The sequence below is a fragment of the Sinohyriopsis cumingii genome, chromosome 7 (assembly GCF_028554795.1).
Source record: "Sinohyriopsis cumingii isolate HCF-2022 chromosome 7, ASM2855479v2, whole genome shotgun sequence".
NCBI classification, from domain to species: domain Eukaryota; kingdom Metazoa; phylum Mollusca; class Bivalvia; order Unionida; family Unionidae; genus Sinohyriopsis; species Sinohyriopsis cumingii.
This window is the reverse complement of record NC_142967.1, coordinates 41,277,515-41,303,785: the sequence shown is the minus strand read 5'-3', so window position 1 is coordinate 41,303,785 and position 26,271 is coordinate 41,277,515. Positions and strand designations below refer to the sequence as shown.

The window sequence follows — 26,271 nt, the reverse complement described above, 5'->3', positions numbered from 1 at the left end:
CCTGCAAAAATCAGTACAAAATTTAAATCAAGCTGCAAATCAAAAACTAGCAGAGTAGACTGATATACCCCAGACAGAAAAAGAAAAAATATAACGGCAAGTTTAATAGCAGGAAGTGGTCTTCTGTTAGACGATAACAATTATAATACAATGTTAAAACATGTATGCGATACAGCGTTTGATATGGACGCACCAATTCTCAAAGATAAATCTATACGCGATTATCAATATTAATCTTACGACGCACGACAACCAGATCAGCGTGGTCGAATTGAATTACAAGTTCCTAATACAATCAGATATTTCTTACCTGTTGAAGCGTTTATTGGAGTCGAAGGGGAACATTTGAATGTTGATAATACAGAATATAGTACCAATGATATAATTAGTTTCATTAATAACGGCATCATGGCGTTGTTTGATAGTGCTAAATACAGGATTGATGGAACAAGTATTGAAAATATTCAAAAAGTTGTCAATGTTGTTACAACAAAAATAGATCTAGCAAGATATACTGATGATTATACAAGATCAGATGGCCCGTCAATGATGTATGCTAAAGACACATCTGGCTTTCCTGACAACAAACAATATAATATCGGACGACCAAGAAATGCTGTCAACACCGGTGATGTTGATTCACAACATGTAATGATCAACGTTAATGCTCGCTTCAACTTAGGTTTTACAACACGTCCATCAATGTTAAGAGGTAATAGAAGATTTTCATGGGTAATTCCACTGTGACATATTTTTGGATTTTGCAGAACTGTTAGAAAAGTTATTTTTGGAGCCAAGCATACACTTGTACTTGTAAGAAAGGCTACTGACGATGATGATATCTGGTGAGAAGGTGTTGGCGTTGATGATGGTAAAATATTACTACAACTATTTCGTTCTGGATGTTGGTAATGACTTCAACGATTGTTATGGAACAAGGCGGTATCATGGTTCACAACAAATTAAAATTACCGTTAATGTTTTATTTATGTGGCATATAGCATCTCAGCAAGGTGTTTCTGCGCCAAGGTATATTTTCATTGTTTTTCAAAATACTGCTGAACGAGTAGACTCGCAAGAAAAAAGTCCAATGATATTTGACAAACTTGGGGTTTCTGAATTTTCGCTGAGGATAAATGGACATCAAGAACCAGCTGAAGATATATTATTAAATTTTCAATTCAATCATGTACCACATGCATATCATCGGTTAATGATATTTATGGGACGTGATCAAAATATAGATATTGGTTTGCAAATATCACAACTAGATTTTTCAAATCTGCAGCCGATATCTTACTTTTCGCTGGAATATCCTCACTTATCAAGACAATCTGTCGTTGATATTCACTTTCGAGTAAATAGAGACGCTGGAGCTGTTCCTAATTACAGAGCAGTTGTTGTTATACTCAGCGAAAAATCAATGTTGCTTGAAGGTGCTGGTGGACGAATGATATCTATTGATCCTCCAGAAGAAACCATTAATTAAATCACTCACGATATTGATAACGTCATATCATCATGTTAACGTTACTGTGACTCCTGATCAGATTTTCTTTAAAAAAAACTCCAATCAAGTTCAGCAAGGAAATGCGGATTAAGAACATCATTAAAAAAGATCAAATCGCAGGTGGTCAAACGTCAATTTAAACATTTCAATAGCGCCAAACAATCAAAAACAGACGTTAAACTCAATACTTCTGCCGGCGCTATTAAAAATTCATTTAAAGAAGGCGGCAGAATTTCACTTCTTGCAGCTTTACCAGCGTTAATAGCCGCTGCAGCTCCAGTTGTAGCAAAAGCAGCTGCACTTGGTGTTGTTGGAAATGTTGATGGAATGGCATTAAAGAAAGCGACAGGAAAAGGATTTTAAAAAAAAAGAGGAAGAGACCTGAGATTTCCAGGAACTCCTTATCGATACGACAAGGTCTGAGACTTCCAGGAAAACTTCGTTAATCTGTCCCATGTCAAATTATGATTTTGTTGATTTAGCTAATAAAATGAAATTAAAAACTTTTAGAGGAGATTTTACCAGAACAACCAAATAATATTGAAATAGGAATTATTAACTTGATAATAATTCTGAGCCTGATACTCATCATGTTGCATACTAATTTGATCCGCGTAAATATATTTATTTTGATTCATATGGGCTTCATCCGCCAATAGAATTATTAAAATACGCCAAAAACATTTTATTTTGGTATTCATCATTGCCAACACAAACACTAACTTATCCGCCAATATGTGGTCGTGAAGTAATTAATGTACTCATCGCTATATTTGGATTCCGCCACAGATGTTGGTTCCGGGTTCTATCAAACCCCGTACACAAACCCACACAATCATGCCTATGGGTAGCAGACTGGTGGGGGGAGGTCGTTAATAAGAAAGAAGTACGCGATGATTTTTACAAATACGGTATTTAAATTAATGTAATAAAAACAATCCCTTACCCCTACTGCTGACCCCCCCCCCCCCCCGCTAGCCACGCTGCCAAGAATGGTCATGAAATGCCTCAAATTATACCCCAAAGTTTGGAACATCTATCCTGGACGATGTAGGAGGAGTAGCGTTATATTATTAACACACACACACACATACACACACACACACACACACACACACTATGCACGTCAGACGGAAAAGATAATATTAAAACTCTATGCTGGTGTTTGTACCGAGACAAGGAAGTCCCAGTCAATGGGATACATTACTTGTGTCCCCGTGAGACTTGCCGAGTGGTGAGACATAACATGTAACCCCACAAACTGAACCCTTATTTGGGTTCAAACCTTAACGTAGATTGTTTTTCTCACCCAATAATTGCCTGTATCCTTCACACGCAGATGTTTACATGCGGTTCATTAATGCAAATACGTTAATGAGGTACAACAATTTTACGTGTGACCAAAAATAAACAACATAAAACGTTTGATATTATTGAGGTATTATCACATTTAATATATGGATTGTATATGAAATAAACAATAAATAATTATTAACTATTACAAGAAAGTGTTTGATTTTCATCAGTTATAATTTAGATGAGTTATATTGTTAATAATGAAACGATATTGTGTACACAGCTCTACTGAGTATATAGGCCATAAGAAAGCGTTACATGTAGCACGAGTGACCGTATTGGATTATTCATGGGTAATCAGAGATCTGTTTCACTATCATATATAACTCTCCTTTTCTTTGGAGGAGGCGAAACTGTTAGTGACATACTGGTGTTGTAAATATTATTGATTGCAAAATTAACAACGTGTATGAAACAACCTCCAAATCCAGACCTGACGAGATAACCATATGCTGAAGTTATCAAGGTTTCTGGGAACATTTATATTTTCTGTCTTGGAAATATGGCAAGTGTTGCTATTAGTAGTGGAAGGATATGCTACAAGGAAATCTGTGGAATAATGTGTGGACGGATAAATGATTCCTTCTGACTGGTAATTGCATTATTTGCCATTAATGGTTGCAGGTACATGTTTGATTCAACTGGGGCATCATTGGGCATGAACGGCGTTTGGGGGTGGCAAGTGGGGTGACCGCTCTTGAGGAAGCCCCGCGCTTCAGGCCTACGGTCGTCCTTATGGGCTTGTCAAGCTATATTATCCGGTAAGTTGGAAACGTAATGCACGCAAAGTTGCGAAGTCAACTTAGGCAACTTCGTAACGCAATTAACAGGTGGCAGTGCAGATGCAGACAGATGTAGCCATTTTCTCAAAGCCACTAGCGGGCAACGGGGAAAGTTTATCTAGTCTAGACATAATCAGTGTTTGCACTAGCATACCAATCGATATACCGATACTCTGGCCCCGCGCGGTCATGGTCGGCCCTAGGCCCCGCGTACTCCTAATGCCGCCTCTGCCATTGGGTACACTTTTACTACCGTTGCTTTCATACCTTTAAGAGTCAGTATGTTCCCTAGCTTGTAGTCATTGTTTCTTTTATATCTTTATCATTTTTTAAAATTTTTTTGTTTTTCTCCTCCAAAATTATTCTGGTAAATTTACCCAAGAGTCGGCGTTTGGTCGATTGGAAAACAAACTCCATCAGGCCAAGCAGAAGACAACGATGATTGCGTCCCTTGATAAAGTAATCTTAACGCGCTTGGACACCATGACTAAGAGGTCTGAGTTAACCAGCCTGAGAAAGGAAAAGTAAGGGTAGCAAAAGAAGTAGGTTTCTCTGTCGTATGGGTGAGAAAACAAACCGCCCATTCTATGAAACGCGCTGGAATATTCGCAAAATTGTCAACTAAAGTTATTTCACAGAGATAGTTTTATGAACCTAATGTTTTCTTGATGTCAAAACAATTAGAATAACATTATCAAGCGTATGTCGCTTGCATTTCTAATGTGGATGCAGCGTATTATTCTTTGGGATGCATGCAACAGTAGGATCAAATAATGATAAAACAATGACTGACTACTGAACAATCGTAGTGAACATAGGTCAATAAGGAGGATTGTGACATCGTACAAACAATGTATGAAACGTCTCAACATGTATTATATGGACTATAGTTTCAGCATATACCCCCGGTAGCTTGTAAACCCCCACCCATCCACCGATTTTAAGAACCAAAAGCATCAAGGATATTACAATAAATGCACTAAACTTACTCTTTTCTTTATTGATTTATGATCTCTACCTCGATTGCCGCCTAGCGGTCACTAACATTGTCACCTCCTTCATGTTTCAAACCTAATGGAACATTTACATATGAGGGTACGTCTTGTTCATACAACAGGAGTGATGTTGTTCAAAGTGTTCCGTAACCTCCGGATACTTCCGTTAATTTCTGTAACGTTCAGATGCAAGGGCATATTTCCTCATGTTTTCAGTTTTTTTGATGGAAATATTAGAATATTATATTTTGCATATAGAGGATGCAGACGCCAACGGGTGTGCCTTGTAATATCTGTGTAGACCATGCATACACCCCTTCCCTGAAAAGGGATTTTTCCACCATTTGGAAAATGACTATTTTGTTTCAAGGCTTGGTGTTAATATTGAAAAATTCTATTTTGTTTCAAACGCGAGTAAGATGACAAAGTTAATTACTGCTTGGTGACTGTCAAGTTAGAAATTATAAAACAATGAATCAAATGCGTATGTTTCGTACAACTTTAATATCGCTGAGGCTTTGTACTTTCAAAATCGATTAGAGTAGAACGCTGTTGTGGACGTAGGCTAAAAATATAAACGGTCACACAGTCATTTGTATGATTAGGAGAGTAGTGTTTGTTACAATGTAGGCACGTTATAAAACGTCTCAACCAGTATTAGAAACACTAAATCAAAACAATAATTAAAATATCAGGACATTCAGCTATCGTACAAACATGGTACGAAACTTCTAAGTAGGCATTAGATAATCTAAACTGGACCACATTCATCGTAAGTCTGTATATTTGATTAAGACATGGCAACACTTTAAAACATGCTTTCGAGTCTGTGCATGTTAATACGAGTTGGTCATTATAGTAAAGGAAACCTATGAGCCTATATGATACGACATACCTTGAATTGGAGATACGTAATATTGCACGCGTTTATTCAGTACTTTAAACATGGACTTTAAAGGCATCGAGTTAGTATATAACATGTCAAAATTATCATTTATATATTGCATATCGGTATAAGTGAATCAACTAAATTAAACACGTGATTCTAAGCTATTTTATTTCAATCAACGACGCTCTTTAACACATAAGGCTAAATCGTACACTGCGCACCAAAGATATGCACGTCTACTAAGAGTTTACTGAACTCGGTTGTGTGATTTGTATTGTTTAAATCGTATGAAATCTAATGTTACGCATTAATAGTCATACAAGATTTTTAGAGCTGAGTTTATGTAATTTAGTCTCATTCCTTCCCAATGGAAGCTATGAGGCAACATTAGATATGAGTCTATGTAATCTCATTCCCTTGATATGGGACTCACTTACATGGCCTTCTGAACTTTAGAACTGAGTCGACGAAATCAAGTCCCATTCCGCAGCGATAGAAGTCGCTTATATCGCCTTCTGAACGTTAGTGTTCCCAAACTTATATTGCTGAAGACTTCGATTAAATAAGTTGCTGACGATGTCAAGTTAAAGAAACTAGTTAAGGTATCCACGGAGTTATAAGTGGACTCAGTCTTTAAATAGGGAATTGTACATTTCTTCCACGTCTGATTTGTATCTACATATTGTCTTTTTTAAAATCATTTTCAACAGGTAGGGAAGCTTGGACAGTACTCCTGCTTCATAGATTGCACTGATGCTAACGATTGAATTGTATATAAACACAGGCGTATCTGTCTATGCCAGTAGAAATATAGAATAAATAACGCTGATATAGACAAAGTGTATTCATCAGCACGCATACCTGTTTGTATGTCCTTTAGAAAAATCTAGCGAAATGATGATACAATAGAACAGTTTCATGTCTTCCTACCAAAGTTAAAAACAAAAATTAAATTAACAAATGCAATGTCGGCGATAATGTATGAGTGATGAAATTTACTTCATTTATTTTTAAATCCAACGGTAGAATTTGCATGCCCGTACGCAATCAGCACTGACTGCAGGAACCTGCTGGCGTTTCAAATGCAAACGAAAGAATCGAACCTCCGACATTGGTGAGTGTGAAGATCAAATTACAACCTTGGAAGAAGTGCAAAACAGATGCTACTGTCTGGAGGAAGTAGGCAAGCTTAAAAAGAGGAACATAAAAATATCATCACACCTTACAGGAAACGTCCGTTGATACGGTCAACATCAAATGCGTCTTTCGCAAACATGAGGAACATGGTTTGTGGATTAACTATCTTACAACAAAACACTATCAAACATGAGGAACATGGTTTGTGGATTAACTATCTTACAACAAAACACTATCAAACATGAGGAACATGGTTTGTGGATTAACTATCTTTCAACAAAACACTATCAAACATTTTCTCATCAATGAGACCCTTTAGCAAATTGCTGACAACAGTAAAAAATATTATGTGGACAGACGTATTACTCAGATATTTTTTTACAAAATCGTTTCCATATTCCAACTATTTTTATAATACAGTCGTACAATGTCCCATTTATAATACGTACACACACAGACACAGACACACACACACACACACACACACACATTAGGCATGACATATAATAAGTTAAGTAAGTTGCCGAAGATACGATAGTAAAAACAAAACGTCAGAAATTCCACTGTAATGACATTTAATAGTTAAATAGTGTATTGTACCATCTACATATAAAAAAATGGACACAGGTTTATGTTATTACTAAATTCTACTTTCATCGTGTACCTAGACGTAATAGACCATAATTTTCCACCATATTTACGAAAATAATAAATGGTTCACTTCCCCCACCCCACCCCGTCTCACCTAGGAGAATATGAGACGAAACATGAACATACAATACATTGACATTCGCCTGCGAAAAGAATGTAATGACACTGAGTGTCACTATATAGGTCTTGTCCGAAAAAATTACTTATACTGGTGAAGAGTGGAGCCAATAATGTAGAGACCAAGCGAAATAAGATAGACAAAATGCAACAGGTGATGAACCCACCGACGACGACAAAACCATACCAGGACACTATGTATCGCAACCACAACTTATTCTCTCGTAAATCTCTCGAATCTAACGTTATTTAGTCATTCTGCATCAAATCATCGAACTCACGTAACTCCCACGTGATACTGTTCTGTCTGAGCTGGTAACCTTTGGATATTTCGTAACATATTTATTGGAAAATCGAATGTAGTTGGACATGTCCACGCGTGATGGGGCAATTCATTCACTGTAGTAATATATATTTCCGATATAATTCCATAAAACCATCTCTCTTCTTGTCTTTAAAACTATTCACAGATGACTCATGTTCGATAAAACCAGCTGGAGTGGTGTCGGGATAGGGAGAAACAATAAACTAGAGGGACGATTCAAAATCCAACACAACGTTCATCGCAAAGTTGTGTGGACAACGAAAATTACTCCTAGTACAATGAAATAAATATAAAATAGTATATACTGTAGTACCAAGCTGCAATTCTTACAATTAGTTTTGGGGGAATTTTCTTTTCCTCAAGTCTTGCTTAATAATATAATATAAGTAAATTTAAACATATGTTCAAATATTAAAATAGGAAAAGGCGAGAATCGCAAAGGTAAAGCTTCACATGTTTTAAACACTGAAATACTCTTCATTATAAAATTGTCTTCAAATATCTGTTAGTCACTACAGAAAAAGCAAGAATGGAGTAAACTAACAAACGCCTGTGCTTTAGAGGAAAACGTTCACCCAAAATCATTTCATGTGATATCAGTTTCTGTGGTGCTTTTCTTGGTTCTGTAAGTAACAACGGGTATGTCTAATCACTATGGTCATGAGATAAACGAGCTGAATAAATCCCCATCTGATGAGTCAGAAAACATAATAACAGTTTTATAGATATTGAGAATTGTAGATTACACCTTGTTTTCTTTTTTTCTGAGTCACTCCTTATTGAACATTTTCTGCCGTAGTACTGGGTCCAACCTATTCACATTTTATTACCGCATTTCTGTATCGCATCGCATTTACATTTTACTGTTTTTATTATATTTCTGCACCATTCAAGGCTCTTTACTATTATATTTCTATACTGGATATCCACTTATGTGCACCAATGCATTTTATTAGAACAATTACGAAAGAAAACTGACCACTTTTTAGCATATTTGTTTTTCTGGAGATTTGTTTTCAAAGACGAAATTTATTTAAACACAAATTGCACATATAATCTGGTGTCGTTCTATTGTAGTTAAACACTCACATAAAACACAGTTTAAATGTACACACTAACAAAAGAGCAAAAACATAGCAACCACTTTTTTATAAAAAGCACTGATAAAATAAAATCAAAACTCCCCAAAAACAATTGTAAGTTCAGGACAATCCCTGTTTCGCGTTTTATGACTAATATTGACACAAGAATTTTTTTTTAAAAAACAAAGTAAAAACAAATCAAATCCAAAACATCAGTAAAAAGAACACTACAAGCATTAAACAACCAAAACACCAAGTATAGACAACAAACGAAAAAGAAAACAATTATAAAAAACACAAATACAACAAGTTTAAATAAAATAATACACAACCGAACAGAAACCACCAAACTAACTACTACCTTCCCGTGTGTTTGTACGCCACTACCGATTTAAAAAACGAAAAAGCACAAATGAGATGAAAGATGCACAGAAATTAGCAAGTTCATTTACTGATTAATAATGTCAAACCCGATTATTCCCACTGGGGCCCTAACGCTGTTCTCGTCTGCCCCATTTCATTCCAAACAGAAATTTTCAGTGTAAAAGAAAACTGCTCGCCAGTCATTTCCAGTTGCCGGACAAGTCCATTTTCAGCGCAGGGGTGAATCGACGACTACATGCGAATGTACATAGAAGTAAAATACTATGTCGTCTGTTTCCGATATTTACAATGATGAATTAAGCAGAGGAAAATAATGACAACTACGGAGTAAGTTTTATGTACATGTGTGCAAAGGGAAATAACTCTAAACTCTCAACAGTATGGTAACTTACATAATTATCCAGAAGTTAGCGAATAGGATGAACTACGTCACTATTGTCTGAGGAAAATGTACTCGTCCATAGTGTACGTAATATGGCGCCGTGTATGTATGGAAAGTCCTTTAAGCATGAAAGGCGCAAAGGATGCTAGTGTTAATGCCACTCTGGTCGAAGTCAGTTAGAAATTATAAATCAATGAATGAATTGACTAATTCCTGTGCTCTTTTTATCACACTAAAAATTCCGTTATTAAAATAGGTAGGTGAGCACAAACAAACGGTGACGTATATTCGGGCAATATAACATGAAAACAAGATAGTAACAACAACAAAGAAACAAACGAATAATATAATTAAAATAACTAATGAAAACCAAGAAAATGTTTTTAAAAATGTGAAAGGATAAAATAATAGCAATACACATAATTAAAGCAAATTCAAGACAAAAAAATAACAAATAAAACAACAATGTGTCGTTTAATTTACACTATTTACATTTAATTTGTTGATGTCTGTTGTATTTAATGCTTTTTTATGTTTTATTAATATGGTTTTGATATCGACGGTTTCTAAATACTTGTTTTCTAAATGTAAATTTGCTGTGTTTATATCAGTTTTTGCTCTTTAAAAATGCATTATCGAAAAAATAAACAGAGAAAAAATACAAAAGTGCAAAGACTGGTCCAACATTTTGTACTTTTTAAGGTGAGTATTAAAAAATGAACCCGAGGTGAGCCTGAACTGTTATTTTATTTTATTTACCGATATTTTATTCCGAACTCGTTCTGTCACAAACGTTTAGCGAAATCATCATAGCGGCGACAACAAAAAATAGCGGAGGAATAATATTTGTTTTAAATTACGAGGGTAAAAAATCTGCAAAAATTACTTTGTATACGTTTGTATTTCTAACGCTGTTATTGCTACATTGATCATCGGTGGTGCGGTTGGGACATTTCTTGCTACTTAAATCGATGGGTAGCAGGTAAAATCTAGCATTGGTTCAGCAGTCAGCATAGAGCAGAAAGTAAAAGCTTAGACCATTCTATGGCACAGAACAGAGAGAGAGAGAGAGAGAGAGAGAGAGAGATAAGAGAGAGAGAAAGAGAGTGAGAGCGTTTTTACCCTAAGGACTATGTGGTTTCACTCACAAATCGTTGATGCTGATTTTTTAAAATTACATTGTGTTAGAATCCATCGCCTTTTCTTGTTATTTTCATACATCATTTGCTAAATTTTGGGTTTATTCAAGCATGATCCGTGCTTCTTCTTAACCATAAAACACTCCAAAGGCGGCATCTGTTTATTGTTCACGTATTATTCTTTCAAAATATATGATTAAGCCTCCCCTCCCCCGTTTTCAATACGTTTGGAAAGGAGAGTGTGGTGTTTCAAATGCACTAAAAGCCGCGAATCATGATTTCTAATAAAATTATTTTCGATCTCCCAGACGAAAACTAAAAGAAAAAAACCAGCAATATGTCAATGCAAACTAAATTAAATGAAGGAAAAACGAAGAAATCTTACATATAAAACTTGGACGAATAATGCCTATGCACGTATGTCCTGTAACATAAGACATGCAAAAAGTGGCGGGCAACAAATTGTTGGTTTAGCGTGTATGATACGTTAGGTCATTAAACATGATAATTGCTAATGATCAAATAAGATGAAGATTTAATCTCCTTAGCTGATAGATCTAGCTGAGTTGAAGCCTTGAAAACTCGTGCAGTACAAGGCAGATTTTTTTAAAAGAAATACACACATTCATTAAGGTAGATAGTCTCTTTATGCTGATTGGAAAACATAGTTCTTGTTTATATCAAATGAGAAGAAACACTAGTCTGCAAAAGTCTCAGCCGAATGCTGTAAATACGCCTGTCGATTATAAGTCTGGCTACCAGCGCCTCCCTGTGTTTGTTTGGATTTTACCCTAGATGATTTACATTTTGACCTTAAACTGTAATGCTGTTTCGAGTCAGACCGTTTACTTTCCATACATTTCTTTTAATACCACATCATTTGGAATATGAGTTGATCATTCCATTCTGTTCTTCAAAACATTTTAACTAATGCGAGATCATTTGGATTCTGAATACATCATTTCATTTTTTGGGTAAAATCTTTTCATTTTAGACAACATAACTTGATTTAATACTACATCATTTGGAAGCAGATTTCATCAATTCGTTTTGTTCTTTAAATCATTTTATTTAATACCACATCATTTGGAATCTGAATTCATCATTTCATTTGTTGGGTTAAATCATTTCATTTCAGACTACGTCATTTGGATTCAGAATCCATCTATCCCTTTTGTTGTTTAAATCATTTTATTTAATACTAGATCATTTGGAATTTAAATTCATGATTGCATTTTTTGTGTTCAATCATTTCATTTTAGACTACATCATTTTATTTAATATCACGTCATTTGGAAGCAGATATCATCATTCCGTTTTGTTCTTTAAATCATTTTATTTAATACCAGATCATTTCATTTAACGCCACATCATTTGAAATCTGAATTCATTATTTCATGTTTGGGGTTCAATCATTTCATTTCATGCTACATCATTTCATAGCACACAACATCATTTGGAATCTGAATTCATCATTCCGTCTGATGGGTTAAATCATTTCATTTCACACTAAATCATTTCCTTTAATACCATGTCATTTAAAATCTAAATGTATCATTCGGTTTTGTTCGCTAAATCATTTTATGTGACACCATATCATTTGGAATCTGGATTTATCATTTCATTTGCTAGGTTAAATCATTTGATTTCATACTACATCATTTGATTAATGTAATTTTGGCGGCGACGGCTGCCCATATGCAATTCCTATATGCTGTATATACTCAATGCTCAACATTCATAAAGACCTCATTCACAATTGATTTAGAACATAAAGAACGCCAGCCCTCTGGGCTATCCACGTCAGTTGGATAATAAGATATAATTAAAATGCAGTTAACATTGCAGATACAGCGATGTGACCTTAGACATATTTAGAGATTTACATACAATAATATTAAAAAAATAGATTATAATACAACTAATAAAGGGCAAACAAACACCACATAGATTACAAAGATCTGTTCAAATCATAAGAGGGAGTTTAAATATGAAATCAAAATTGTTGTATAACATAAAGTATGGCAACCCTTGTGGATATTCACGTCACATGCATCATGAAATAATTAGAATGCAGTTAACATTAGAAATACAGTGATGTGACCTTTAACATATATGAAATATACATACATGATATATTACAGTTATATGATAATGTATTAAAAGACCATTACAGAGGAAACAAACGCCACATTGATTACAAAGATCGGTTCAAAACATGCGAAGTTGTTTAAACTCCACGAACGAAACAGCGAAAACACAATAACTAAATTCTCACATACTTTTAAAAATATTTTACTCAAGTTCCTATACTTAAGTAATCAATGCCAATAATATTTACACCATTTTAAAAACAATATACACAATGCATTGTTTCAAAACAAAACTTACTATATTGTTTCAAAACTAATTAAAAGTTTATTTTATTTGAAGCTAACGTGAAAAAGCAATACGCGAGAAAGAAAACAGTAAAGCATTGTAATGTTTAATTTAATATTACAACAATTTAAGATCAAAACACAGCACAGTTTAAAATTTAATTAGCTCATCTGCATAGGTGCTTCATATTTTAAACATATTTTGTAATCGCTTTCTACCACAAAAAAAAATAATAAATCTTTAATAATCATATTGTATATAAAGTATATTGACCTTTTCACCACACGCCCGCTACCAATTTTTTATGATTTACTATTCTCATTATAAAGAAGGACACATGTAAGTCAATATAAGTAGGAGTGTTAAATTATTAATCTCATTGTACGGAAGGACACGTGTAAGTCAATATAAGTAGGAGTGTTAGATTATTAATCTCATTGTACGGAAGGACACGTGCAAGTCACAATAACTAGGAGTGGTATATTACTTGATTTGTACAAACGCTGTGTCTTTATTTGCTGTAGGAACGGAAAAACAGTTATCACACTCTGTTGATTTGAGCCAGTAACTAACTTAAGGAAAATGACTACAGTAAGGAAATATACTTTAACACACGTAAATTAAAAAATTTTAATAACCATCATCTTACATTAATTGATGTAGCAAAGATTTCTTTTAAAGAAAGTAATCGTACATTCATGTTGTCAACGAAATGGTAAGAGCTTTATCTCGTGCAGGCCTCAGTCAGGGTAAACAGTTAGAAGCCACTATGGTAAAGAAGGAGATGAGAAAGAAGCTGTTACTTGGAAGCAGAAAAAGTATAAGGGCTGAGTCAAAACATTATATATTCATGTATCTGAATACATCAGTGAGTCACACTGGCAGTAGAAATTCAAACAGATGACTGTCCAACCATTATTTATTTATTGTGGTGGGGGTCAGAGGTGAATCCTGGGATTTCTTGCTTCATACAAATATTCTTCTTCTAATTTACTTCCATGCTATTAGTTGAAGTAAATTAATTAATTAATTATTTTGATGTATAAAAAAACATATCCTTGTTCGAAGGAAATTTAATGGCTTATTTTCAATAAGATTAAAACCTGGTCAATAGGGCTTGTTACTTCATCTTCAAGCAGTCTCGTTGCAACAGTCAGTGCATGCGGATAGTTTTGAATGTTTCTTAGGAACAAACATTGTCTGAATCGGAGTTCGAAGGCTAACCTGTAACGGTCCAAATTACTAGTGCGTACTTTCGTTCCCCGCAATGTTCTGTGTGAAAGTGAATATTTCGTTACAACAAATACTTTTAAGGAAAGTTGTCTGTATAAATAAACAAAGGATGCAGCATGTGAAATCAGTTTTTAAACAAGTCAGTAAATATCATCCTCTGGTCATAACTGATAATCCATAAAACAGCAAAACAAATTGACAAAAAATATCACATGAATATATGTCCTTTGTGGCCTTTTTGCATGTTGTGTTTTTTGCTGGGTTTTGCTGTTGTTTTGGGTGGGGGTCTTCTTCAATGGCAAAGGATCAGTTGAAAAATCCATTTATAAGCATCACATAATGCTGCATTATCTTTTGTTCATCACATTTTGAATTTGTTTTATTTAGAAAAATGACGATGATAATGTTGATGATCTCAATGATATCCAAAACTATGATTGTGTTAAAACAAATATAGATGGAAAGATACAGGTAGAGTATGGAGCTATGACAATGGACGATTTTCTTGTGAAAATGGCAGTCGTGCAAAATTGCAAAAATGAAAAATTATGTACGAAGTTGCACTGGAGGTAATGGCGTTAATAATTGCAGTAATAGTTTTTAATAATTTTATTGACGGTGTCATTTTGCAGCTATTTAAGAGCATGGCATGCGTGATAATAGAAGTCATAATTTTAATTACTATGTAAATGATATATAGCTTCATTGAGAAAGTTATAACAGTAAACGTTGTATCATGGATATGCTGAATAAATACCGGGATTAAGCATATTTGTATTACCACCACAACCACAATAAATAAATCTTCACATTGTCCATATATCGGATTGTGCAAAAAGAGTCTAAAAGCAGAGAGGCAGAGTCCAGTCTCTTTCGGCAAGAACATACACACCGTCTTTGGCGCAGTGTTAAGAAATTGTTTCTGTTGCCATGACATCCACTATAATATAATAATTCACATCGCATGCTTTTGGGGTGAAAATAGTATCTACTCATCCTTGCCTTACACGATCCAACTTTTTTCGGTAGCAGACATTGTCTGAAATGAAAAGAATTCATATCATAAGCTCGAGGATTGTCTGAAATGGTCAGAATTCACACCACATTGATTGTCGTCTGAAATGGTAAGAATTCATGTCATAAGTTCGAGGATTGTCTGAAATGGTAAGAATTCACACCTGAACATTGATTATGGACTGAATTGATAAGAAATCATACATATACCATGAGTATTGCGAATAATGTAAGAGGTAAGAGGTAAGACTATTCTGAAATTACACTGATTATGTTGTTATGATGAACTTTATAGTCAAAAGACTGCGTAGAATATGTAATTCTACAACGTTGTTCTAGATCCTTAACACATACCTCTTAGAACGCAATGTCTGCATTTAGAAAATATAAACTCTTAGAAGTCAATTTCTGAATTTTAAAAAAAAAATCTCTTAGAAGGCAGTATCTAAATAAATAAAAAAGACATACATCGTGAGTTTATAACGTTTTGGAAACAGCAACAACTTACATAAGAAGTAACTTACACAAGAGTTTAATAAAATCAACAAGAAAAAGCACAAACCAAAACAGGAAGATGAAAAAGATAATAAATATTCTTCAGCTTATTATTATCATTATTAATAATAATATTATTATTATTATTATTATTATTATTATTATTATTAATGTTGTTGTTGTTAAGTTGGTACTTTCCTTTTCTGCATGCGAATGTTTAAATTGTTTTCCACTTGAAATATGACTTTATCTTCAAGTCACTCTGCATTTCCTGACAATAGTAATGGAATTGATAACAATCCATATTAATGTTTTGTTAATTATATTAATTAATTTGTTTGTTCGTTTTACCTTCATATGTTGTCTTAATCAAAAAAATTGTTCTGGCACATGCTGCCGCTTCAACAAATAGACATAAGTTCACAAGCAGGCCAAGAGACAATGAAAACAAACAAACACACTTGGAAGGACGATGCCAACAGTTACCTTTGAATGGAAAGGGCTGTTGCTTTGATCTTGTTAGCGGAAGGGATATATTCGACAGTACTAATGAATCCGTTAGATCGGGTTCAACAGAATGTGTCTGACCCTTCGGCAGAATTGGAACATTTGGAAGATTAGTGTCTAGAAGTTGCGGTTCAACGAAGCTGCTGATAGAGTTACCAAAGTTGTCAGCAAAAGACGACAGTGTTCAATTTTCTGTAAAAAAAAGTATTATATTTATAAATAAGTAGTGACATGCATTCAGGAATTCGGTGAATTCAGGAATTCCGGTGTTTAAGGCAATTGACATCGGTAATCACAGAGCCGTGGTTTAAGAAATCTGGTAGCTATGGACACCGCAAGAGTAAAAGTATTAACAGGTCGCATTGGTTTCCTTATATATATATATATATATATATATATATATATATATATATATATATATATATATATATATATATATATATATAGATAGATAGATATATATATATAAATATAAATATATATATATATATATATATATATATATATATATATATATATATATATATATATATATATATATAATCACCCTCTTATTTTTCGGCAAAAGTTACTGGATGTATTTCAATGCGCGGTGAGTGTTCTTTTTAATTTCATTACTAAATTCAATTGACAATTGTTCTGAAGAAAAATATTACACTTATAACACGCCATTTTTACTTTGACCCTCACTTTTCGTTCTGGTTTGTAAGCCAAACATTCCTCGCCATGCTGTTCATATCTGTGCTTTTCATGCTTTCTGAACATAAAATGTATGACCACGTCCCCCCTAGAACGGAAACATTTTCAAGTCATGCATCTTTCTCTCTTTTTTATGTTTATTTTGGTAAGAACATATTCTCTTACCGTTCACGAAGACTGAAAATTAGCTTCTATTTCTTCTATTTCTTACAAAAAAGGTGTTTCTCTTGCATTATAAAGCCCTTACTATCTCTACATATTTGTCTACTCTTACACCTGACGTCAATACACGTTGATTCCCATTGGTCAGTTTCACATCTATACGACCATGTTTACCTGTTTGCTATTTTATTGACCCCATCCCCGTGCATAATACCTATCACAAAGGTATACATATTCATTGCCTGAGTTCCTGGTTCAGCGCCTTTCAAGAAGATGATGCGGTTTCGTACCAGTAGATCAACGCTGAAACAATAGCTGACATAATGTCAACATATAAAGCCTATATGCACTTACTAGAGGTAACGCTTAATTTATGAAAATTATTGAGGGATCGTGCTTTTGTGTAGGCGTTTATGCAATTGCACATAGAAATCAAATTCAAGGAATGACCACTAATAATGGATATCATGTGCATCGATCATTCACTTGTTTACTTAATTTCATGTTTTTTGACATGTAGGTGACAATTTCTAAATCGTGATAACATTTGTAGAACTAATTTTCTCTACAAACGTAAACATATATTCTATCTTCTAATACTTTTCTTTCAATACACTATAAATGAGATATCTAAAACAAGATGATATTTATCTTCTACAATATTACAAAATTAACTCCTTAACAATTCCAATATCTGTCATTTTCTTTTTATATGTTTACTGAGTTAACACCAAACAAGTACTTGCTTAATCCGGGTATTTATTCAGCATATCCATGATACAACGTTTACTGTTATAACTTTCTCAAGCTATAAATCATTTACACAGTTATTCAGATTATGACTTCCATTATCACGCTTGCCTTGATCTTAAATAGCTACAAAATGACACAGTCAATACAATTATTAAAAAGTAATAATGTAATTATTAACGCCATTACCTCCAGTGCAATTTCGTACATAATTTTGCACGACTGCCAATTCCACAAGAAAATCGTCCAGTGTCATAGCTCCATTCTCTACTTATATCTTTCCATCTATATTTGTTTTAACACAGTCATAGTTTTGGATATCACTGAGATCATCAACATTATCATCGTCATTTTTCTAAATAAAACAAATTCAAAATGTGATGAACAAAAGATAATGCAGCATTATGTGATGCTTATAAATGGAATTTTCAACTGAACCTTTGCCATTAAAGAAGACCCCCACCCAAAACAACAGCAAAACCCAGCAAAAAACACAACATGCAAAAAGGCCACAAAGGACATATATTCATGTGATATTTTTTGTCAATTTGTTTTGCTGTTTTATGAATTAACAGTTATGACCAGAGGATGATATTTACTGACTTGTTTAAAAACTGATTTCGCATGCTGCATCCTTTGTTTATTTATACAGACAACTTTCCTTACAAGTATTCGTTGTAACGAAATATTCACTTTCACACAGAACATTGCGGGGAACGAAAGTATGATCTAGTAAATTGGACCGTTACAGGTTAGCCTTCGAACTCCGATTCAGACAATGTTTGTTCCTAAGAAACATTCAAAACTATCCGCATGCACTGACTGTTGCAACGAGACTGCTTGAAGATCAAGTAATAAGCCCTATTGACCAGGTTTTAATCTTATTGAAAATAAGCCATTAAATTTCCTTCGAACAAGGATATGTTTTTTAATACATCAAAATAATTAATTAATTAATTTACTTCAACTAATAGCATGGAAGTAAATTAGAAGAAGAATATTTGTATGAAGCAAGAAATCCCAGGATTCACCTCTGACCCCCACCACAATAAATAAATAATGGTTGGACAGTCATCTGTTTGAATTTCTACTGCCAGTGTGACTCACTGATGTAATTCGGCCGATATAAAGATTTTAATGATGTAACAGATACATGAATATATAATGATTTGACTCAGCGCTTATTCCTTTGCTGCTTCCAAGTAACAGCTTCTTTCTCATCTCCTTCTTTACCAGAGTGGCTTCTAACCGTTTACCCTGACTGAGGCCAGCACGAGATAAAGCTGTTACCATTTCGTTGACAACATGAATGTACGATTACTTTCTTTAAAAGAAATCTTTGCTGCATCAATTAATGTAAGATGATAGTTATTAAAACATTGTAATGAACGTTTGTTAAAGTATATTTCCTTACTGTAGTCATTTTCCTTAAGTTAGTTACTGGCTCAAATCAACAGAGTGTGATAATTGTTTTTTCGTTCCTACGGCAAATAAAGACACAGCGTTTGTACAAATCAAGCAATATACCACTCCTAGTTATTGTGACTTACACGTGTCTTTCCGTACAATGAGATTAATAATCTAACACTCCTACTTATATTGACTTACATGTGTCCTTCTTTATAATGAGAATAGTAAATCATAAAAAATTGGTAGCGGGCGTGTGGTGAAAAGGTCAATATACTTTATATACAATATGATTATTAAAGATTTATTATTATTTTTTGTGGTAGAAAGCGATTACAAAATATGTTTAAAATATGAAGCACCTATGCAGATGAGCTAATTAAATTTTAAACTGTGCTGTGTTTTGATCTTAAATTGTTGCAATATTAAATTAAACATTACAATGCTTTACTGTTTTCTTTCTCGCGTATTGCTTTTTCACGTTAGCTTCAAATAAAATAAACTTTTAATTAGTTTTGAAACAATATAGTAAGTTTTGTTTTGAAACAATGCATTGTGTTTATTGTTTTTAAAATGGTGTAAATATTATTGGCATTGATTACTTAAGTATAGGTACTTGAGTAAAATATTTTTAAAAGTATGTGAGAATTTAGTTATTGTGTTTTCGCTGTTTCGTTCGTGGAGTTTAAACAACTTCGCATGTTTTGAACCGATCTTTGTAATCAATGTGGCGTTTGTTTCCTCTGTAATGGTCTTTTAATACATTATAATAGAACTGTAACATATCATGTATGTATATTTCATATATGTTAAAGGTCACATCACTGTATTTCTAATGTTAACTGCATTCTAATTATATCAATACGCTTGTGACGTGAATAGCCGCAAGGGTTGCCGTACTTTATGTTATAAAACAATTTTGAATTCATATTTAAACTCCCTCTTATGATTTGAACAGGTCTTTATAATCTATGTGGTGTTTGTTTGCCCTTTATTAGTTGTATTATAATCTATTTTTTAATATTATTGTATCTAAATCTCTAAATATGTCTAAGGTCACATTGCTGTATCTGCAATGTTAACTGAATTTTAACTGTATCTTATTATCCAACTGACGTGGATAGCCCAGAGGGCTGGCGTTCTTTATGTTCTAAATCAGTTGTGAATGAGGTCTTTATGAATGTTGAGCATTGAGTATATACAGCATACAGGAACTGCATATGGGCAGCCGTCGCTGCCAAAATTACATTAATCAAATGATGTAGTATGAAATCAAATGATTTAACCTAGCAAATGAAATGATAAATCCAAATTCCAAATGATGTGGTGTCACATGAAATGATTTAGCGAACAAAACCGAATGATAAATTTAGATTTCAAACTACGTGGTATCAAAGGAAACGATTTAGTGTGAAATGAAATGATTTAACCCATCAGACGGAATGATGAATTCAGATTCCAAATGATGTTGTGTGCTATGAAATGATGTAGCATGAAATGAAATGATTGAACCCCAAACATGAAATAATGAATTCAGATTTCAAATGATGTGGCGTTAAATGAAATGATCTGGTATTAAATAAAATGATTTAAAGAACAAAACGGAATGATGATATCTGCTTCCAAATGACGTGCTATTAAATAAAATGATGTAGTCTAAAATGAAATGATTGAACACAACAAATGCAATCATGAATTTAAATTCCAAATGATCTAGTATTAAATAAAATGATTTAAACAAGAAAAGGGATAGATGGATTCTGAATCCAAATGACGTAGTCTGAAATGAAATGATTTAACCCAACAAACGAAATGATGAATTCATATTCCAAATGATGTGGTATTAAATAAAATGATTTAAAGAACAAAACGAATTGATGAAATCTGCTTCCAAATGATGTAGTATTAAATGAAATTATGTTGTCTAAAATGAAAAGATTTTACCCAAAAAATGAAATGATGTATTCAGAATCCAAATGATCTCGCATTAGTTAAAATGTTTTGAAGAACAGAATGGAATGATCAACTCATATTCCAAATGATGTGGTATTAAAAGAAATGTATGGAAAGTAAACGGTCTGACTCGAAACAGCATTACAGTTTAAGGTCAAAATGTAAATCATCTAGGGTAAAATCCAAACAAACACAGGGAGGCGCTGGTAGCCAGACTTATAATCGACAGGCGTATTTACAGCATTCGGCTGAGACTTTTGCAGACTAGTGTTTCTTCTCATTTGATATAAACAAGAACCATGTTTTCCAATCAGCATAAAGTGACTATCCACATTAATGAATGTGTGTGTATTATTTTTTTTAAATCTGCCTTGTACTGCACGAGCTTTTAAGGCTTCAACTCAGCTAGATCTATCAGCTAAGGAGATTAAATCTTCATCTTGTTTGATCATTAGTAATTATCATGTTTAATGACCTAACGTAGCATACACGCTAAACCAACAATTTGTTGCCAGCCACTTTTTGTATGTCTCATGTTACCGGCCATACGAGCATAGACATTATTCGTCCAAGTTCTATATGTAAGATTTCTTCGTTTTTCCTTCATCTAATTTAGTTTGCATTGACATATTACTGGGTTTTTTACTTTTAGTTTTCATCTGGGAGATCGAAAATAATTTTATTAGAAATTATGATTTGCGGCTTTTAGTGCATTTGAAACACCACACTCTCCTTTCCAAACGTATTGAAAACGAGGGGCGGGGGGAGGCTTAGTCATATATTTTGAAAGAATAATACGTGAACAATAAACAGATGCCGCCTTTGGAGTGTTTTATGGTTAAGAAGAAGCACGGATCATGCTTGAATAAACCCAAAATTTAGCAAATGATGTATGAAAATAACAAGAAAAGGCGATGGATTCTATCAGAATTTCATTAAAAAAAATCAGCATCAACGATTTGTAAGTGAAACCACATAGTCCTTAGGGTTAAAACGCTCTCTCTCTCTCTCTCTCTCTCTCTCTCTCTCTCTCTCTCTCTCTGTGCCATATAATGGTCTAAGCTTGTACTTTCTGCTCTCTGCTGACTGCTGAACCAATGCTAGATTTTACCTGCTACCCATCGATTTAAGTAGCAAGAAATGTCCCAACCGCACCACCGATGATTAATGTAGCAATAACAGCGTTAGAAATACAAACGTATACAAAGTAATTTTTGCAGATTTTTTACCCTCGTAATTTAAAACAAATATTATTCCTCCGCTATTTTTTGTTGTCGCCACTATGATGGTTTCGCTAAACGTTTGTGACAGAACGAGTTCGGAATAAAATATCGGTAAATAAAATAAAATAACAGTTCAGACTGACCTCGGGTTCATTTTCTAACACTCACCTTAAAAAGTACAAAATGTTGGACCAGTCTTTGCACTTTTGTATTTTTTCTCTGTTTATTTTTTCGATAATGCATTTTTAAAGAGCAAAAACTGATATAAACACAGCAAATTTACATTTAGAAAACAAGTATTTAGAAACCGTCGATATCAAAACCATATTAATAAAACATAAAAAAAAGCATTAAATACAACAGACATCAACAAATTAAATGTAAATAATGTAAATTAAACGACACATTGTTGTTTCATTTGTTATTCTTTTGTCTTGAATTTGCTTTAATTATGTGTATTGCTATTATTTTATCCTTTCACATTTTTAAAAACATTTTCTTGTTTTTTTAATAATGGCATTATCTATTTTGATTATATTATTCGTTTGTTTCTTTGTTGTTGTTACTATCTTGTTTACATGTTATATTGCCCGAATATACATCACCGTTTGTTTGTGCTCACCTACCTATTTTAATAACGGAATTTTTAGTGTGATAAAAAGAGCACAGGAATTAGTCAATTCATTCATTGATTTATAATTTCTAACTGACTTTGACCAGAGTGGCCTTAACACTAGCATCCTTTGCGCCTTTCGTGTTAAGGGACTTTCCGTACATACACGGCGCCATATTACGAACACTATGGACGAGTATATTTTCCTCAGAATACAGTGACGTAGTTGATCCTATTCGCTAACTTCTGGATAATTATGTAAGTTACCATACTGTTGAGAGTTTAGAGTTATTTCCCTTTGCACACATGTACATAAAACTTACTACGCTTGTTAAATTCACCTGAAAGGCAAATGTGTAGTTGTCATGATTTTCCTCTGCTTAATTCATCATTGTAAATATCGGAAAGAGACGACGTAGTATTTTACTTCTATGTACATTCGCATGTAGTCGCCCATTCACCCCTGCGCTGAAAATGGACTTGTCCGGCAACTGGAAATGACTGGCGAGCAGTTTTCTTTTACACTGAAAACTTCTGTTTGGAATGAAATTTGGCAGACGATAACAGCGTTAGGGCCCCAGTGGGAATAATCGGGTTTGACATTATTAATCAGTAAATGAACTTGCTAATTTCTGTGCATCTTTCATCTCATTTGTGCTTTTTCGTTTTTTAAATCGGTAGTGGCGTACAAACACACGGGAAGGTATATTCAGACTATAGTAGTTGGTTTGGGGGTTTCTGTTCGGTTGAGTATTATTTTATTTAAACTTGTTGTATTTGTGGTTTTTATAATTGTTTTCTTTTTCATTTGTTGTCTGTACTTGGTGTTTTGATTGTTTAGTGCTAGTAGTGTTCTTTTTTCTGATGTTTTGGTTTTGAAAATATTCAATAAGGGGCGACTCAGAAAAAGAAAACAAGGTGTAATCTACAACTCTCAATATCTATAAAACTGTCATTATGTTTTCTGACTCATCAGATGGGGATTTATTCAGCTCGTTTATCTCATGACCATAGTGATTAGACATACTCGATGTTACAGAACCAAGAAAAGCACCATAGAAACTGAAATCACATGAAAAAAATTTGTGTGAACGTTTTCCTCTAAAGCACAGGCGTTTGTTAGTCCACTCCATTCTTGCTTTTTCTGTAGTGACTAACAGATATTTGAAGTCAATTTTGTAATGAAGAGTATTTTCTGTGTTTAAAACATGTGAAGCTTTACCTTTGCAATTCTCGCCTTTTCCTATTTCAATACTTGAACATATGTTTAAATTTACTTATATTATATTATTAAGCAAGACTTGAGGAAAAGAAAATTCCCCCAAAACTAATTGTAAGAATTGCAGCTTGGTACTATAGTATATACTATTTTATATTTATTTCATTGTACTAGGAGTACTTTTCGTTGTCCACACAATTTGCGATGAAAGTTGTGTTGGATTTTGAGTCGTCCCTCTAGTTTATTGTGTTTCCCTAATCCCGACACCACTCCAGCTGGTTTTATCGAACATGAGTCATCTCTGAATAGTTTTAAAGACAGGAAGAGAGATGATTTTATGGAATTATATCGGAAATATATATTACTACAGTGAATGAATTGCCCCATCACGCGTGGACATGTCCAACTACATTCGATTTTCCAATAAATATGTTACGAAATATCCAAAGGTTACCAGCTCAGACTGAAATGTATCACGTGGGAGTTATGTGAGTTTGATGATTTGATGCAGAATGACTAAATAACGTTAGATTCGAGAGATTTACGAGAGAATAAGTTGTGGTTGCGATACATAGTGTCCTGGTATGGTTTTGTCGTCGTCGGTGGGTTCATCACCTGTTGCATTTCGTCTATCATATTTCGCTTGGTCTCTACTTTATTGGCTCCACACTTTAACAGCATAAGTAATTTTTTTCTGACAATACCTATACAGTGGCACTCAGTGTCATTACATTCTTTTCGCAGGCGAATGTCAATGTATTGTAAGTCCATGTTTCGTCTCATATCCTCCTAGGTGAGACGGGGTGGGTGGGGGGGAGTGAACCATTTAATATTTTCGTAAATATGGTGGAAAATTATGGTCTATTACGTCTAGGTATATGATGAAAGTAGAATTTAGTAATAACATAAACCTGTGTCCATTTTTTTTATATGTAGATGGTACAATATACTATTTAACTATTAAATGTCATTACAGTGGAATGTTTCACGTTTTGTTTTTACTATCGTATCTTCGGCAACTTAACTTATTATTTGTCATGCTTAATGTGTGTGTGTGTGTGTGTGTGTGTGTGCGTGTGTGTGTGTGTACGTATTATAAATGGGACATTGTACGACTGTATTATAAAAATAGTTGGAATATGGAAACGATTTTGTAAAAATATATTTGAGTAATATGTTTTGCTGTTGTCAGCAATTTGCTAAAGGGCCTCATTGATGAAAAAATGTTTGATGGTGTTTTGTTGTAAGATAGTTAATCCACAAACCATGTTCCCATTACACTGGACAACAAATTTTTACAAAAGTCATGTTACTGAAATAAAATTAGTCAATTCTTATCAATTTTTATGTGCTGAACACGAATATGACAGTCAAATTGCAAAATTGGCTCTAGTTTTTTTGTAATCTGCAAGAAATTAATGTTTACATAACGAAATGCATTCCAATAGTAAAAGGTCAACTGTAATAGCCTACCTATAAAAAATCAAGTCATTGACTACATCTTAGATTTCTTCGCCTGTCTCTTGTACAGCTGTTCGGGAGCATCTCTGAGGAGTGTCCAGCAGTAGTCAGCCAGCATTGTAGTGGACCATTTTCCCTGGTATCTTTGTTCCATTGTTGCGATATCTTGATGAAAACGTTCGCCGTGTTCATCACTAACAATACCACAGTTGCTAGGAAAGAAATCCAAATGGGAATGAAGGAAGTGAATCTTTAGAGACATATTGCAGCCAAGTTTCTTATACTTCATCAACATGTCTTCTACTAGTTCCTTATAGTTTTCTGCCCTAACATTTCCGAGGAAGTTTGTAGAAACTAGGCGAAAAGCATTCCATGCTTGTTTCGGGTCACCTTCCAGCAAGTTGTTG

At 33.8% G+C, this 26,271-nt stretch overlaps 1 long non-coding RNA gene across 1 annotated transcript; it reads right to left on the bottom strand.

The window, feature by feature from the left end:
- Positions 1–14,242: 14,242 nt before the first annotated feature.
- On the bottom strand, positions 14,243–17,301 carry LOC149795098 (uncharacterized). Its single transcript, XR_016422255.1, has 3 exons — positions 17,242–17,301; positions 16,357–16,569; positions 14,243–15,400 (listed from the first exon to the last, which is right to left on the bottom strand). It is a non-coding gene; the product is annotated as an uncharacterized LOC149795098 (long non-coding RNA).
- Positions 17,302–26,271: the final 8,970 nt, after the last annotated feature.